The sequence below is a fragment of the Strongylocentrotus purpuratus genome, unplaced genomic scaffold (assembly GCF_000002235.5).
Source record: "Strongylocentrotus purpuratus isolate Spur 01 unplaced genomic scaffold, Spur_5.0 spur5_scaffold_14, whole genome shotgun sequence".
In the NCBI taxonomy this organism is placed as follows: Eukaryota; Metazoa; Echinodermata; class Echinoidea; order Camarodonta; family Strongylocentrotidae; genus Strongylocentrotus; species Strongylocentrotus purpuratus.
The window spans coordinates 30,437,007-30,456,405 of record NW_022145599.1 but is presented as its reverse complement, the minus strand read 5'-3'; positions in this window follow the sequence as shown (position 1 = coordinate 30,456,405).

The window sequence follows — 19,399 nt, the reverse complement described above, 5'->3', positions numbered from 1 at the left end:
TCCTGGAAGAGAGCATCTTTTTTTACTAGTCTTGATAATATAACGTCATAATGGTGTCCTTAGACGATATCCAACATCTTTGTGTCAAAAACTTTGTAGCGAGGTACAAAAGAGAGGTCTTGACAAAAACGGCGTAAAGGCAACATTTACCGCTCGTCTCAAAACAGCCTTGGATCGTGAAATTGCAGCACAAAATGCCGATAAAGAAATAGAAAGGCTTGAAGAAGGCATTGAAGAACAACCAGGCAATCACGTTCTTGAAATATTGGTGTTTGTGAAAAGCACTGATGAAAGACTCGAACGTCTAGAAACCAAGAAAGAAGATCGCGATGCCACAACTAACACTACCTTTGTGGAAGAGATCTTTGGATTTCAACGCAGTCGATCAGAGGTCACGACTGAAACCAGCCTTCAGCTCATCCAAGGTGGACATGAAAGACTGGGAGAAATATCTTCAATTTGTAAGAAGGGTAATGAATTAAGTGAAAGTCTGACAAAATCAAGGATGATCCGAAAAAGATAGTGGACGGTCTGAAATATAAGTTCCCGTGTGGGAACTGTGATAAGCCAGTCAAATGAAATCAACACGGCCTTCTGTGTTCTGATTGTAAAAGACGGTTTCACACTGATTGTCGAGCTATAAGTTTTTCAGAGTACCGTAGGACATATCATGAATGCCCTGATGAGAAGTTGAATTGTTTAACATGTTGTCTGCCATCTTTTTGTGATTCAATATTTACTGACGATTGTCTAGAGAAAGAAAACCAAATTGAGATTGGAGAGAGGGAGAAGTTAGTCCTTGGTGTCATGGTGGCAATCATACGGCTCCCAACTCGAGGTCATGACAACATGCATCAGCTGCGGCCATGTAAGAAACTGGTACAGCCAACCAAAATTCGGCAAGGTGATGGTCAGGAACCTCCTGCTCTCTGCTGGCTTTCTATTTGGGGGAGGTAGCCCAACCAAGATTCTTCGCTGTCTTCAGCACATGAACTTGAAGGTCATTAGCGTGCAGACGTTTCTGCAGCATCAGTGGGAGTATCTCCAGCCTGCAATAATCCGAGTGGCAAAGGCAGAGCAGAGCGTCATTATTGGCCAGATTGGAGAGGGGGAGAAGTTGGTCCTTGGTGGCGTCGGACAGGCGGACTCCCCTGGCCATTGCGCCAAATTCTGACTTGTCACCCTAATGGATCTGAGACGAAACAAGACCATTGAAGTCCAACTGGTCCAGGTAAGAGAAAGTTAACACCATGAATCTTCCATTAATAGATTTACCGAATAGAAATGATATATATGAAAGGAAAAAAACAGATTCCATTGATATTAAATTTGTGACGTTTATTGCTATAAGCATCAGACAGTAATTACAGGGGGGGGGGGAGTGAATCTTTGAAGGCCAGCAAATTTATCTTTGTATTAGGCTTGGGAGCGAGAGCCGAGTACCCGACTCTAACCGATTCTGAAATCCAGAACCGAGGAGTCGACTCCAATCTCTAGAGAGTCGATTACTCGAGCACGTCGGTTCCGAGAAAAGGAGACTTGGTTCCAAGATAAGAACCGAGTCTTTGGCGCTAGAGTCGACTCCACAGCACCAAAATTCAAAGAGATACTTTGCAAAAGTGAACGAAGGAACAGTGCCCGAACGAACTGGTGTCGATTCCACAGCACAGAGAATGAACAAAATCAGCTCTGTCAAAGCAGAATGCATGCGAGCGATGGGCGCACTAGCAGCATGCTGTTTTGATACACACATTTGTGTGTGTACCTCCTTCGTAGTACTGTGCATCAGAGTGAGATGTGTGTGCTACGCGATGTGTATAACACTGCTGCATGTTGTCTGTAACTGCCCCCCCCCCCCAGCTGAACGTTTGACCTTTGGTAAATTGCGCAAGAGTCTTGGAACAATGGCCCCATTTTCTCTCCTCTTGGAGCGTGTGATCAAGGAGTTGATTCATGTTTTCTCTCGTGCGCAAACTGATTTATGTGACTAATGCCTAGTTGACACTTTAACGATTTTCGGTTCCCGCATAGTTCACGCACTGAAATTGCATCATGCGTGCCAATGCGTGGACACTTGCGGGAAGGGGCGGGACGATGCGCGGCAATGCGCGGCAATGCGTGAAGAGCGAAATTTTTTTTCAACATGTTGAAAATTTTGCCACGCACTTCCCGCATTGCAGCAGTGCGTGAACTGTGCGCAAACTATGCGCAAACAAGTCGTGCCAATGCGTGCCAGTGCGTGGCGTAAAAACAGTGGGTACCCCACCCCCGGGAATGTGGCACGCACTTTACGACTAGTTCACGACATGGTCCCGCATAATTTGCGCAGTGGTTGCGCATCCTTCGCGCACTTTCACGCAAGGATCGCGTATATCAGTCACGTGATGCGTTTTGTCAAAATATTCTTGTTTGAGCCAGCAGCAAAATCATGGCTTCATCCTCCTCACCAGATAATGATGGGACAGAGAACACAGAGCATGAAGAGAAAACTAAGCTAACAAAAAGAGCACGTACATCTAAAAGGGATGTCCCAGAGTACAAGTGGACCGAAGACGCTGTTCAATTAATAGCCGATTTTGTGAAGGAAAATTCAGCACTATATGATAAGACCAGAAAGATTACATGAATGTTGCTACGAAGGGAAGGATGTGGGCGAATGGCGGTAAATTATTGGATCCACCTGCCACTGGTAAGTTCTCAATTTTGATGGTTGGTTAGTTAAGTTCCATACCCATGTTTTAAAAATCCTCCTTTTGTTTTTTGTTGTCTGCATTACTAGTTAATAAGAAAGTAATTTACTGGGAAAATAATTGTTGATATTTTCCTTTATAGAAATTAAATGTTTTTATTTTTTATTTTTAGGGTTAAACTTCACCACACAAATAGCCTATTTATTGTTTTCCTTGTTTTTAATGCAGGGGACCAGTGTAAGAAGTTGTACGAAAATAAGCGAACTCGGCTAGGAAAGATATTGAACAAGGAGAAAAAAAGTGGATCTGGGCAAACCAACAGAACGACACGTGATGATGAGATAGTGAACACGTGGGGATTTCTGAAGCAACACATTGTTCGTGGCAAGACAACGGCAAGTGACACGGTAGGTATATAAATGACCAATTCACAATTTTTATATTGAAACCCTTTTCATAATTTTCATTTTGATGTTTCTTCACCTTGCAGTTTGATAGAGCAGGGGAAGTGCATGAACGAGAAGATGATGAAGTTTCTATCATGTCAGTTTCAGAAGATATGGATAATGTACGGAAGCTTAAACGTGCAGCGCGAAGGCTAGTTGTTCAACTCGCCAAGGCGCCTTGTACAAACTCGCCAAGGCGCCTTGTTTAAGACGAGAAGGCGACTTGTACAAACTCGCCTAAGCGCCTTGTCTAAGACGAGAAGGCGAGAAGGCGACTTGTACAAACTCGCCAAGACGCCTTGTTTAAGACGAGAAGACGAGAAGGCGACTTGTACAAACTCGCCTAGGCGCTTTGTCTGATAAGAGAAGGCGAGAAGGTGACTTGTACAAACTCGCCTAGGCGCTTTGTCTTTGATGAAAAGGCGTCTAGGCGACTTGTGCAAACTCGCCAAGGCGCCTTGTTTTAGACGAGAAGGCGAGAAGGCGACTTGTACAAACTCGCCTAGGTGCTTTGTCTTTGATGAGAAGGCGTCTATAGGCGACTTGTACAAACTCGCCAAGACGCCTTGTCTTAGACGAGAAGGTAATAAGGCGACTTGTACAAACTCGCCTAGGCGCTTTGTCTTTGATGAGAAGGCGTCTAGGCGACTTGTACAAACTCGCCAAGGCGCCTTGTTTAAGACGAGAAGGCGAGAAGGCGACTTGTACAAACTCGCCAAAACGCCTTGTTTAAGACGAGAAGGCGAGAAGGCGACTTGTACAAATTCGCCAAGGCGCCTTGTTTAAGACGAGAAGGCGAGAAGGCGACTTGTACAAACTCGCCAAAACGCCTTGTTTAAGACGAGAAGGCGAGAAGGCGACTTGTACAAATTCGCCAAGGCGCCTTGTTTAAGACGAGAAGGCGAGAAGGCGACTTGTACAAACTCGCCAAGGCGCCTTGTTTAAGTCGAGAAGGCGAGAAACCGACTTGTGAAACTCGCCAAGGCGCCTTGTTTAAGACGAGATGGCGAGAAGGCGACCGTGTACAAACTCGCCAAAGCGCCTTGTTTAAGACGAGAAGGCGACTTGTACAAACTCGCCAAGGCGCCTTGTTTAAGGCGAGAAGGCGAGAAAGCGACTTGTACAAACTTACCAAGGCGCTTTGTTTAAGAAGAGAAGGCGAGAAGGCGACTTGCGCATATGGCCATGGCCGGCCGAGATCTAGACTTGCGCACGCGCGCTCGATCTCATCTGTAGGTACTGTACGTACATGGTCTAGAGATATAGGTAGTCTACATGTATATAGATCTAGATCTATAGGCCTACTACAAGTTAACGATCATGGCAGACCAAACAGACGAGAACAAGAACAACGGAGACAGTACTAGCAGTGATGAGAACGGCGAGGAGAAGAAGCAGCATAATGTGAAGATTCTCTTTAGGATGGGACCGGACAGAGCTCGAGAGGTGGAGGCAGTGCGGGGGGCAAATAGAGCCGATTTAATCGAACTTTCACAACAAGTAAGTATACTGTATAGGCCTAACTAGGTCTAGATCTAGGTAGACTATAACAAGTTAGGCAATCACGTCGAATAGGGGACCGGCAAAAATAACACGAGAAGGGATAGGGTTTTAGCGTTAGGCCGCCGACTAGATCTAACGTTAGGCCTAGATCTCTAACTTAGGGTGGAGTGTAGGGTATGTTTGCCGGCTGGTCCCCTATTCGACGTGATTACCACAAGTTACTTAGGCCATATCCAGGGTCCCGTTCCATATTTAACCTGTTATCAATAACAAGTTGCAATAACTGTTATAAGCTACTGGAATCCTTGTATCTGATTGGCTGAGAGCAAATTTGTCAGAAATATCAGTTGTTACTGATAGTGATATTGTCGATATAAAAGTGATATAGGGCCTAGATCTAACGTTAGAGGCTAGATCTAGAGAATCTAACTTAGATCTAGACTAGTCTAGAGTACCGAATTGTGACGTCATCAAAAAACAAATTTTGCATTTCACTGTTTTTTCTTTCATATCTCGGAGGAGCATGATGAAAAACATCCACAGCCAAAATTTGGTAGGAATCGGGTCAACGGAGCCCGAGATATGACCACATTATTCATGAATACTTGTTGAAGTCAATGTATTGGCCTGGTTCTAAACTTTTAGAACCAGGCCAATAACACATTGACTTCAATGGGACTAGACTCTATTCTAGGTATAATTCATGTGGTCATATCTCGGACTCGGGCCCCGGCGGCCCGTTGAACTGATTCGTACCAAATTTGGGCTGTGAATGTTTTTCATCATGCTCCTCAGAGATATGAAAGAAAAAACAATGAAATCCAAAAAAAAATATTTTGTGACGTCATCACTTCGGTACTCTATTGATAACAAGTGTTATGAAACGGAGCTCAGGACAGGACTCTAGATCTCGATCTAACTGTTATTATTTCACTATCCTGGTCAATTCATGTCAGTTTACATTAGCCATAGACCCCTATAAAAAAGTTAGAGCTATAGAGGTCTAGCCTTGACTTGAGACGAGGCGCGCTACCGATGATCCGTCGTACGATGAGCACAAAATAGCCTCACCCAGATCATACAAGATACAAGAAGTCTTTATTGGTCCATGCACAAAATACATAGAAATTTAGCTTCCAAAGGCTTTTCAACATGTTATTGACCTAAAACTATACCAAAAGGCCTATACAGTAACAATATAAACACGATATTAAGAAAACAATTACAACATCAATCCAGAAAGGGTGAACATGTACGCATACGAGAGTAATACAGTACAAAAGATGATTTACAAACTCATCAAAAGACGGATTTAACTTAGCCCCCCCCCCCCCCCAGCCACACCCCAGAAACCACAGAAGCTTAAAGCTCAACTTGAGTTGTTGAAGCCAAAAGTAAATTGGAAAGAATCGGTTAGATATATGTCCTTATATTGTTCCATTTACATATAAATATACCTACACCAGATATGGTTATAGTAAATAGTGTAAGTAAAATACGCGCTGTGATTGGTTGGATTAGTATCACGTGGCATTAAAGAATTACGGTATGTTTCACGATCGTGAAACATTTCTTTGATTCATGCACGGGGAATCCCGTGTTCAAATGAATGGGGACGAGTCACTCTTGTCCGATTCTGCTTGCGCGTTATACTAAAAGGGTACGCACACAAGCTTATAACAATGGGTACGCGCAGTAACAATATACGTCATAATGGCTTAGCACAATAAATAAAGTTGAAGACAATTCATTATTCCTAGGGCTAGGCCCTAGATCTAGGGGTCAATTTACTATAATAGATATTGCATGTTCTATCTATGCACCATTACTGGACTATGTGAACTCCAACTACTAAATTATCCCTCGTGCAGGTCTATTTCACCTCGGCCTTTGGCCTCGGTGAAACAAACCTGCCCTTGGGATAATTTAGTAGTTTGTCGTGCCATAATCTAGTATAGTGCATGATAGACCATGCAATATCTATATAATAGTAAATAGTGTAAGTAAAATACACGCTGTGATTGGTTGGATTAGTATCACGTGCCATTAAAGAATTACGGTATGTCACACGATCGTTAAACATTTCTTTGATTCATGCATGGGGAATCCCGTGTTAAACTGAATGGGGATGAATCTTGCCTGATTCCGCTAGCGCGTAAAAGCAACTTTTATGCGCAACAACAATATACGTCACAATCGATTAGCACAATTAATTAAGGCTAAGACAATGGATACGCGCCAGAAAAATACGCATAAAAATTAATACCAGAAAACGCGCAGGAACGATCTACGTCATAATGGCTTAGCAAAATAAATAAAGGCGAAGAAACTGCAGCAGGCCTCGGGTTAGGCCTTAGATCTAGGGGTCTATTTACTATAACAGATATTACATGTTCTATTGATGCACCATTACTGGACTATATGAACTCCAAATACTAAATTATCCCTCGTGCAATTATATGTCACCAAGGCCGTATGATGCACATATTACGGTATATTCAACACCCTAGCATGCACTATATGTATAATATCAGATCTGGCAAAGGTTGAACTTGAGTATTGATTCTTACTGTGCGCAGTTGAGAATCCATCTAGTTATTTCTTGCCATAATATTGTGACAACTGACTTAATCTTGCTCCTCAGATTTTTGCAGATCAGCCTTTTGGTTCACAAGTCAGGCTGCAGTATTTCTCTCAGTCGTGGAATATATGGGTCGATGTAACGGAGTCGTTCAGGCTAGAGACCAGTGTACAAATAAAGATGTTAGTGGATGATGGTGAGAAGATTAAATTCAGCATGATCAGTAGTAGCCAGATTTTGTTGAAGGATGCCAATGATAATTTGAATGTAAAACTTTAGCCAATGTAGGAAAACTGGGAGGTGCCAATCACAGTTCCCAAAACAATTGAATTTACTTGTCTTTTGCTATTGACTTGGCTATAGCCAGATTAGAGGCTTGTTTGGTAGTGGGTAAAAATCTCTCTTTGGTCTCGCCCATCAAAGGTGTAGGCGAGACTAGGGGATTCGAGTTCAAATTTTTACATTTTCTGCTGGGGTTTGTAATTTTGAACCTTTGTTTAACTTGGATGGTAGATGCCATACAGTGACCTAAATATTATTTAGGGGTCAAAGGTCACGTATATAGGTAAAAGGTCAAACAAGGTCAGATATTAACATTTACCTGCAAGTTTCTAAGTAGGGGGTTAATGATAACTTCCGAACCATTAGCCCATTTGTGGGTACAACCCACGAGACCGACACCCACGAGTCCGACGGCCCACGAGACCGACAATAAGTAAAATAGGCCAACGAGATCGACTTTAAATGAAATAGGCCCACAAGACCGACAGCCCACTAGATAGACAATAGCTAATAAAGGTCCACGAGACCAACATCACAAAAATATGACCCACGAGACAGAAAATACGCAATTTAGGTCAATGACACCGACGGTAGACCAAAACAGCCCACGAGACCGACAGTACAGAAAGTGAGCTTATAAGGCAGTCGTTATCCAAAACAAACCCACGAGGACGACAGGATAAACAGCGCCAGCTTGTGACCATATATAGAAAAGTATTTGTACAGGGTGTCTCAAAATTGTTAGGTAGCGCCTTTGTGAAGGAGACAATAGATTCGAAAGACTAAGAGTGATATTCAGGGGACTGCCCCCCCCCCCCCCATAGCGGATCTACGGGGGGGGGGGGGGTTGTGGGCTGCAAAAAAAATAGTAAAGTAAAATAAAAAAAGAGGAAGAAAAGAAGAAGAAGAAGAAATAAAATAAACCAAAAAACAAAAACAAAAAAAACAAAAAAGGAGAAGAAGAAGAAAAAAAAACATGATCAGGCCCGTAACTAGGGGGGGAATGGAGGGAATGGGGGGGGGGGGGGGGTCGTTCGACCCCTCGATTCCCCCCCCCCCCCCCCCCCCCCCCCGGTTACGTACCTGCCTCCTTAGTTCTTTAAGTTCTTTATCTCTCTGTTGCCCTTCCCCATCTTTTTTTTTACACTCCCTAGTCATATGTTTCCTTCCTCCCTCTTTTCTCCCTCTTCTTATAAATAAAAGTTTCGAGCGCGTAGCGCCCAAAACCAAAGTATTTTAAGATTTTTTCTTTGTCGAGCAGACCCTGCTCACGGCGGGGAGGGGGGGGGGAGATTCTTTCGAACCCCCGAAACCCCCCGGTTACGGGCCTGCCTCCTAAGTTCTTTAAGTTCTTTATCTCTCTTTTGCCCTCCCCCACCTTTTTTTCTTCCCTTTGTCATCCCCTTTCTTTCCCTTCCTCCCTCTTTTCTCCCCTTTATATTACCTTTCAGACGCCCCTTTTGCCTACCCGATGGGGGGGGGGGGGGGGGCATGGCCTCGTGCCCCCAAGATACCCCTGGATATGCGCGTGTTTCATCCACGCGATACGTAAATCCCTGACAATTTTGAGACACCCCGTACAAATACTTTCCTATATATGGCCACAAGCTGGCGCTGTTTATCCTGTCGTCCTCGTGGGCTTGTTTTGGATAGCGTCTGCCTTGTGAGCTCAATTTCTGTACTGTCGGTCTAGTGGGCTGTTTTAGTGTACTGTCGGTCTCACGGGCCTAGTTTGCCTAATTTCGGTCTTGTGGGTCAACTTTGTGTATTGTCGGTCTCGTGGACCTCTTTGATCTAGTGTCTATCTAATAGGCCTTTATTTGCTAGCGTCTGTCTTATAGGCCTTCTTTGTCTAGAGTCTATCTTATGGGCCGTCGGTCTCGTGGGATGACCCCCCCATTTGTAACCCTAACTCGGATGGTAAATGGCTTACAGGGACCTCAATGCTGTTGCGGTCAAAGGTCAAATGCGGTCAAATTACAAGACACATGATGGCTACTTAATTGCCTTGTTATTATTAAATTGTGAAAACTGTACTCCTTTCCCAAAAGTCGTGAAATTATATTTTCATTATAATGTAAACACACCCATAATTTGTCCTTGATGTGTCTGTTTGACAAGGCATCATAGAAACCTTGCAAGTTATTTGTGTAATTAACACATGGATGGTGGATTTCAGCATGGCAACCACATACAGTGTAGCCCAGACACTTTACATTTGTAGCAAGCTCCTCTGATTTGAAAAAGTCTTGTTACACAGCCTTTTCATTTCTGCCTGATAATGCAACTTGTTGGTGCAATTTTCCTACAACCAAAAGAATTGATTTCATATGCCTCCGCCCACTGAAGATCACAGTGCATGCTGAAGGCATTATGTTTTCGGGTTTTCCGTACATTGATCCGTCTGCATGTCTATCCTGTTTTCAATCTTGCGATACCATTTGGTGGATCACCTTTAAATGTGGCTCATGTATGCATGTGGGATCGAGGGACGATGATCCGATTAGGTTCGGTGGTCTCAAGGTCAATGGTCACAGAAGCCATTTTATATATATTTGTTCTCGTAACTATTTGGCGAATCAACTTCAAACTTGGCTCATTTATTCTTATGGGAGAGGCAATTATCTGATTAGATTTAGGGGTCATGAGGTCAAAGTTCAGAGGTCATTGTATAAATGAAAATGGGTTATTCTCATAACAAGGGAACCATTTGGCAAGTCAATATCAAACCTGGCTTATGTACATGTATGCATATGGGAGTGTTGATGATCGGGTTGATTTGAGGTCATGAAGTCAAAAGTTCACAGAGGTCATTGTATGATCTGAAACTTATGAAGCATTTGACAGATCAACTTCAAACTTGTACACGTGATAAAGTGGGGATGCTCTAATTAGATTTTGGAGACGTAAGTTCAAGAATAAAGTCCACAGAGGTTATTGCGATATGAAAAGGGCTTGTTCTCATGATAGCTTAAGAACTAACCTGGCTCATGTATGCATACATGTATGAGATAGGTGATCAACATTTGGATTAGATTTCAAGGTCACATGGTCAATGGCCAAAGGTCACAGAGATCATTGTCCACATGAAAATAACAGGTCATTATATAAATAAAATGGCTCCTTTACGATGTATAGTTTTTGTAGATCAGTTCAAACATAGCCCACAAATGCACACAGGAGTGGCAATAATCTGATTTAATTTTAGCCCATGGTCTCCTTAGTCATCATAGTAATTGCAGTGACACTGGTATTTTTGCGCATATCGTAGAGTGATAACTATTTTTATTAAATTCTCCCGTCAAAGTTTTTGAAAACTCAACGTGAATTTAAAGCCCAAATTGAGTTGTTGCAGCCATAGTAACTTGGAATTACATGTGTATGTCCTCATATTGTTCCATTTACATAAAAATACACCTTCACAAAATATAATCATGTTCCGTTAATGATTTCAAATGAAATTTGAGAAAACATCGGAACAGTTGGTCAAATTAAAAGTAAACCGCTATCTCGCCAGCAGTCTCGGCACAACACATACACACAGATCCGGTGCGAATTGCGTGCAGGGCTTGCCCTTAACTTTTTGTCGAGGTGGCCAGCAATAAATTATCTTTTTCTGTATTTCTTTTTTTTTTAGGAAGCACTAAAAGGGCAGATGATGATTCAAGAAAGAGAAAACTATTAGATGTTTTCAAGAATGTGGCACAAACAAAAATGAAGAAGACATCTATGAAATCTCGGGGAGAGGTATGATTGTTTTTGTTTTTTTCATTATATTTATGCCTCTGCCTGATAAGGGATTGAGGGATTCATAAAATTTGGTAAAAATCTTCCTTGGAGAATGTAATGTAATATAGATGATAGAATGGGCTACCTAGTCCCCAAAAGTGTCCATGGACAGAGGACCCTGATGATATAAGGGAATCTTTTTTTTTTGGGGGGGGGGGGTAGGTGAGAAATAAGATCCTGCTTGAAAATTCATATTTTAAACTTTGACTTGAAAATTGCTTGTGTCTCGCCTGCGTATAGTGGAAGCGAGATCTATTATAGGCATCACTATTTTCAGTGGCATTGGCAGTACTTGTCGTCAACATCGAAGTCGTCAACAATGAATTTCAGGTGGCCCGGATATATTTAAAAATCGGCAAATTTGTGGTTAAAAAAAAAAAAAAAAATCAGCCGAGTTTGATTAGGGACAAGATTTTTTGAGAGGGTTCTAGACATTGTTACATGCGTTTAAAAGGTCGTCTAGAACCCTTGGGGCCCCAGTACATCGATAAATTAAAAAAAATTAAAAAAATTTAAAAAAAAAAAAAAAATTATTTTATTTTTTTAATTTAATTTAATTTTTTTGGTGGCCACCCGGGCCACCTAGTCGGTGATTTCAGGTGGCCCGACGCCATTTCAGGTGGCCATTGGCCCCGGGCCACCGCCAAATTCGAGCCCTGGCGTGCATTGTGATATACATGTACCCATTGACTTACCACGTACATGTAGCATGTGAAAAACACGCACGTGGTGACGTCCCGACAAGCGGTCAAAATTGATGCTTATTTTGCTCTTTTCTCAGCAATTACGCAATTTTCTGCAAAATCCTTTGGTGTGTAGTATTTATTCACTATGCTTGATATTTTAGAAGGAAAACTTGTGTTTTAATTTTTTTATCATGACCACTACTCAAGATTATCTTTAACGTGCAATATATTGCAAATTTTGCTAGGGGCAGAGGCGTTTTTAAAGTAAATTTTGACTGCGTGCAGTCGAGAATCCTTTTTTCTTCTTCTTCTTCTTCTTCTTTTTCGTTTCAACCTGAAAAAAGTCAATAAATTATCTTTTTCTGTATTTCTTTTTTTTTTAGGAAGCACTAAAAGGGCAGATGATGATTCAAGAAAGAGAAAACTATTAGATGTTTTCAAGAATGTGGCACAAACAAAAATGAAGAAGACATCTATGAAATCTCGGGGAGAGGTATGATTGTTTTTTTTTTTTCATTATATTTATGCCTCTGCCTGATAAGGGATTGAGGGATTCATAAAATTTGGTAAAAATCTTCCTTGGAGAATGTAATGTAATATAGATGATAGAATGGGCTACCTAGTCCCCAAAAGTGTCCATGGACAGAGGACCCTGATGATATAAGGGAATCTTTTTTTTTTTGGGGGGGGGGGGTAGGTGAGAAATAAGATCCTGCTTGAAAATTCATATTTTAAACTTTGACTTGAAAATTGCTTGTGTCTCGCCTGCGTATAGTGGAAGCGAGATCTATTATAGGCATCACTATTTTCAGTGGCATTGGCAGTACTTGTCGTCAACATCGAAGTCGTCAACAATGGTGTATTCTTGATAACTTTCCAAAGTATTGAGATCAATCCTCCAAATTCACACCATATGTACATTACTCAAAAGGGCAGGTCAAAATTTGAGTATGGCCTGAATCTGACTCAAAGGTGAAAGATCCATGAACCTGGCCTGAAAATCACTGTACTTTCAACTACTTTCTATAGCTTTAAGGTAGGATGATCAAATTTGCACCCTAGGATCATTACCCAAAGGCGCAGTTTAAGTAAGAATATGGGTTAAATATGGGTCATACTAGTATTCCATGAATGATTTTTTTTTTTCAAAGGCCCACAAAGTCCTACTGAAGAAATGAAGGAGGCAATAAATGATGAGCCTTTCTCATACATTTTGCAGGTGCGAATAAACATTGGATGGAGACACTTTCAGACTGGCAGCAAAGATTATGTGCAGGTTAAGTCAAACCAAGGCGGAGGGACTGTCATCCAACAAGTACCAAGAGACTCATCGTATGAAAATCTACTAGAAATCTCCGCCAAAGCTTTTTTTCCAGGTGGAAAAAGCTCCAAAGGAAATTTGAAAGAAATGGAGAAGGAACTCAGAAACTTCCAAGGACAGCTTCTTGATACAGATTTCAGCTTGGAACAGCTGTATGCAAAATATGGGAGCCGCACCAGAATCTATTTGTTCACAAAACAGAAGGTACATGCATGTATAGTTATCCTCAGAAAGTGAATGCTTTCGGTGTCAATTCTTTCCACAACAATTAGTGAAATTGAGTTATCCAGATTTGGATAATCCAGATAATCCCATGGGGAGGGGGGGGGGGGCTTTTAAAACCCCCCCCCTCGAATTTTTCCGCGACCATTCCGCCGCTCAGTGACTCTTTACTTTAATTTTGAAAAATAGGGGGGCGCAGCCGAAAATTTTCGAGAATTAACATGTACGTTCAATGGGTGGTATCCAAAAAATAGGGGGGGGGGGGCGCACGCCTGTTGCGCCCCCCCCTGGATCCGCCACTGTTGTAACATTTACACATTGATTTCACGAAAAATATTTATGCATTTGTGGTAAATATTTTGAATATTTGTCCTTTGTAATACTTATACTGTCAACAATAATTTTTGAGAAATCCGTAGAATGGTGCATGTAATTTTTTGAAAAATGAAAACAGTCTGTCCGGATACCCAACCTGTCCAGACACCCATTAACTGCACTGGTTGAGGAAAGTCGTTGATATCCCGCCTCCCTTGTCTAAACAATTATGTACACCTCGATCAGTGGCACCCCTAGTCTTCATGCAGTCTATCTACTTCGTCCTTATTAAAAAGAAGATGACCATTTTCAAAGTTTCATGACATTTATCGGGTTTATAGAAGTGCCATTTAATCTGAGTAGCACAATATTATAGAATTCACCAAATCAAAATAATGACGAGAAAATTCTATATGCCTAATTTGGCAACCATACTTACAAAAATAGGAAGCCTAGCCCTCGGCATGCTGAATGATAAATTGCCGATATTTCTCATGTAAAAACTGCAATGATGCTCCTCTTCACTTCTAGCAGTCTAGCAAATCGTCTTGACGTCCACCATGTCACAGTCTATTGACATTTTGCTGCTCCACTTGCGCTGCGTTAACCTCAAACGAGTTTGAACATCTCGCCTTCCCGCCTTCTCGTAGCATACTAGGCGCCTTAGCGAGTTTGTACATGTCGCCTTCTCGCCTTCTCGTCTAAACAAAGCGCCTTGGCGAGTTTGTATAAGTCGCCTTATCGCCTTCACGTCTAAACAAAGCGGCTTGGCGAGTTTGTATAAGTCGCCTTCTCGCCTTCTTAGACAAGGCGCCTAGTTGGCGAGTTTGTATAAGTCGCCTTCTCGTCTTCTCGTCTTGACAAGGCGCCTTGGCGAGTTTGTACAATACGCCTTCTCGCCTTCAAAAAACGCCTTAGCGAGTTTGTACATGTCGCCTTCTCGCCTTCACGTCTAAACAAAGCGGCTTGGCGAGTTTGTATAAGTCGCCTTCTCGCCTTCTCATCTTAGACAAGGCGCCTTGGCGTGTTTGTACAAGTCGCCTTCTCGTATTCTCGTCTTAAACAAGGCGCTTAGGTGAGTTTAAACAAGTTGCCTTCTCGCCTTCTCGTCTCAGACAAGGCATCTAGGCGAGTTTATACAAGTCGCCTTCTCGCCTTCTCGCCTTAGACAAGACGCCTAGGCGAGTTTGTATAAGTCGCCTTCTCGTATCAGACAAGGCGCCTAGGCGAGTTTGTATAAATCGCCTTCTCGCTTTCTCGTCTTAGACAAGGCGCCTTGGCGAGTTTGTACAAGTCACCTTCTCGTCTTCTCGTCTTAGACAAGGCGCCTAGGCGAGTTTGTACAAGTCGCCTTCTCGCCTTCTCGCCTCAGACAAGGCGCCTTGGCAAGTTTGTATAAGTCCCCTTCTCGCTTTCTCGTCTTAGACAAGGCGCCTAGGCGAGTTTGTACAAGTCACCTTCTCGCCTTCTCGTATCAGACAAGGCGCCTAGGCTCGTTTTTATAAGTCGCCTTCTCGTCTTAGACAAGGCGCTTAGGTGAGTTTATACAAGTCGCCTTCTCGTCTTCTCGTCTTAGACAAGGCGCTTTGGCGAGTTTGTATAAGTCACCATCTCGTCTTCTCGTCTTAGACAAGGCGCCTAGGCGAGTTTGTATAAGTCACCATCTCGCCTTCTCGTCTTAGACAAGGCGCCTTGGCGAGTTGTATAAGTCACCTTCTCGTATCAGACAAGGTGCCTAGGCGAGTTTGTATAAGTCACCATCTCGCCTTCTCGTCTTAGACAAGGCGCCTTGGCGAGTTTGTACAAGTCGCCTTCTCGCCTCCCCGTCTTAAGCAAGGCGCCTTGGCGTGTTTGTATAAGTCGCTTTCTCGCCATCTCGTCTTAAAAAGGGCGCCTTGGCGAGTTTGTACAAGTCGCCTTCTCGTCATCTCGTCTTAAAAAGGGCGCCTTGGCGAGTTAAACAACTCGCCTTCGCGCTGCACGTTTAAGCTTCCGTAGCTAGTATATTCATTAATGATTAGTACAGTGGTTTATTGATTTGAACATCAGCTTACATTTCTGGTTTTTAATTTTGTTTTATATTTTCAATTATCATTCTGTTGTACTATTATGCAGAATGAAAGTGAAAGCAGTGAAACACTATGAATATGACGGACAAAGAAAGCGGACAAAATATACAGTTCCTCAGGTAGACAAAGGAACATCCCTTCACTGCTATTATGTAACACTGTGTAGAACAGGTGAATATGCATGTGACACCTGTTTTACACATTTTAACATAATAGCAGTGAAGGGATGTTCCTTTGTCTACCTGAGGAACTGTATATTTTGTCCGCTCTCTTTGTCTGTCATGTTCATAGTGAAAGCAGCAGCCTCCCTGATCCAGGACTATTCAGTGTTGATTCAGATAAAATATTACTTTTATGTCACCTTGCTAGTGCTGATGCAATTATACTAAATTGCAGGAACACATAAATTGCTAGCATTTGGTTGATTGGTTATGCAAATTGAAAGCTCCCTAATTTCACTCAAAAAGAAGAGTTCAAACTAACATCCAAATGACTCGTGCTTCCAGATATAACGGCATCTTCCACATGACACATTTTTTCTAGACATAGCAATATTGATTTCATTGGTTTCGTGGACAGGTGATGATCATATGAGAATTTTTTTATGCCACCACCACCGAAAGGTAGTACCGGAGTGATTTAAAGCGTAACAAATCCTGATCAATCGGCATCAAAGCGTGAGAAGCCGTAGCGATTCGGGAAATAATTTGTCGCCCAAAGCGGGAACGAACTTCGTATCAGAGCGTATCAGAGCAAAACATATCTGAGGAGATCGTGAGATTTTTTGAAAAGTAAACAAAAATGACGCCGAATTGATCGCCGATTTAAAGCGCGACATTCGGCGTCGGTGTGAACTGTGCATAAGGTTCTCCGTGTCCTGAGACACATGAATCTCAAAGCCATCTCTGTACAGACTTTCTTAGCATACCAGCGTGATTACTTCCAGCCAGCCATCATCAGAGTGATGAAGAAGGAGCAGAGTGATGAAGAAGGAGCAGACTAAGCTCATCAGGGAGATACCAGAAGGGGAGCAGCTTATACTTGGTGGGGATGGTGGGGATGGACGCGCTGATTCACCTGGACACTCCGCTAAGTATGGATCGCACATGCTCATGGACCTGAAGACGAGCTAGATTCTTGACATGTAACTGGTCCAGGTAAGGGCAAGAGAAGTACCTTTTAACTTCTCATAACTTACAATACAGATAATTGAAGTTTATGTTGAATGTACAGAGGTAAATCAAATTTTGCAATGATGGGCAAGCTTTGGATGCCAAACCTTAATGAGAAATGTTTTGATAAAGCCAGGTTATGTTATTACTTGAATAGATATTGTTTCAACTGGAAATATTTAGAAAAAGTCAGTATTGAGGCAGAGAATATCATTACGAGAAGAATAAAAACAGATGGATGTTAGGATGGACCGCAAAACCATACCTAGAAAGTAAGATTGTGTCCCAAATAAATTAATCTTTTGTCCAATTGTTCAGCAATGCCCGAAAGTGTACAAATGCTCTCCTCGATGCAGCATTCACAAAACTAGAATTGACTACACATTCATTGCTAGGTAAGACTTTTTGGGGAAAAAAACTGAGTAGAATTCCAAGTATTTTACCTTCTTATCTTGTCTTGCAGAGCAATGAAGTCACGAGCAGAAATGCTATGGAGAAGGAGGGACTGATTAGGGGACTGGCCAGTCTACAAGAGAAAGGTATCGAGATTGTGAGTCTGGTGACAGATAGGCACGCCTCAGTGGCGAAGTGGATGCGTGAGAATCGACCTGACATCAAACACCAATACAACGTTTGGTACATTGCAAAAGGTAATTCATTCATACACGCTTCTGCACGGTTTCAGAAAACAATATACAGAATACAGCTTTGTCTCAGTTTTGTCATTCATGTTTGGTATGATGAGCACCAATTATTCTTAACATGCAGGAGTCTTTCAATATCTCCATGCAGGAATGTGATGCTTACTACATTTTAATACAAAGGATGTATTGATTGTGAGTGTGTGTGTGTCTATTTACAAGAGCTAAACTGTGGGCAGCAGGTAGGAGAACAATACATCGCAATGATGGCCTTTATTCTGCCAGCATTGCAAGAAATTTATCGTTTTGGGTTCATTCTTTGTATGTACCTCCCAGGGAAAGAAAGGTGCAGCAAGAGAAAATTGTGTATTTCACCCAGAGAAAATGCTGAGAAATTTTGTGGATTGCCAAGGGATCAAGAGGCACTCGAAAGGAAGTGGGTGAATGGTTATATAGGTAAGTGAAGACTGGACTTACTTACTGAATACATATTCTTTTACTAATTTTTTTTCCTCATGACGCATTGCTCTCCTTTTCATTCCTTCTAGGGGGGGGGGGGGGGGGGCTTCCAGAAACTGGATGTGCCCTTGCAGATGTCTGCATCTGATTTCAAGCTCTGTAGGGCTGGACCTATGTAAAGTGCTGGTCACACTACCTGAACATGTCGACAGGCCAGAAGCCCTGAGGAAGTTTGAACAGCACCAGCGTTCATGTTTATATTTACTACCTTCAGTGGTAAGTAAGATTAGATTATTTGCATTTGGGTGATTGCCCTTGTCTACTGCTCCTGCGTTTCAGAGTTTCCGGAAGTAGCAGGCAGAAATTTCAAGCTCTGTAGGGCGGGACCGAGTAAGGTGCTGGTCACACAACCTGATTATGTAGAGAGGCCAGAAGCCCTGAAAGAGATCTCTAAGCTAGAGGGACGAATAAAGGCAATGTTTGACAAGGAGATTGTCGACATTGGGGAAACAGAGAGAGCTGCTTTTGCAGCAATGTTCCCGGAAGATTCACCGCAGCAACTTCTTTAGCAAGAACAGAAGAAGCGCCTTAGTCGCAGCCCCAAGCGAATGAGGTGGCACCCAGCTATAATTTGCCTTTGCATTGCTTTGTGTGCGAAATCTCCCAAGGCATATGACATACTACATGTACGTACATCTGGATTTTTAACTTTCTCTACCCAGCGCACATTACGCTGCTACACCCACTTCACGACCCACAAACCAGGATTCAACAAAGAATTTAAATTGAAAGAGTGTGCGACGACATGAACCTTAAGTCTCTTGGGGAAACACAGAGAAAAGTAACTCTTGCCTTTGACGAGATGAAGGTATCCCAGGGTCTGGTATATTCACACTCCACAGGTGATATTACTGGATTTACCAGGCTGGGTACCGTGAATACAGAGTGTGAAGAGTTTGCCTGTGGAGACAGAGATGACATTAAGATGGCTTCTCATGTTCTGGATCTCATGGTGCGGGCTATATGCTCAGCATACAGCTGGTGGATCGGAGAAGGGGTCACATGAAGAAGGGACAAAGGAAAAAAACCAACTGCTCGTTCTCTGGTTGAGTTCTTCTTGGTCAACCCGGTCTTCTTCGATAAGTCGCACCCACAATACCAGAACCAGCAACAGAAGGATAAACTCCTGGACCAGCTGGCCAAGGAACTCCACACAACCAGTA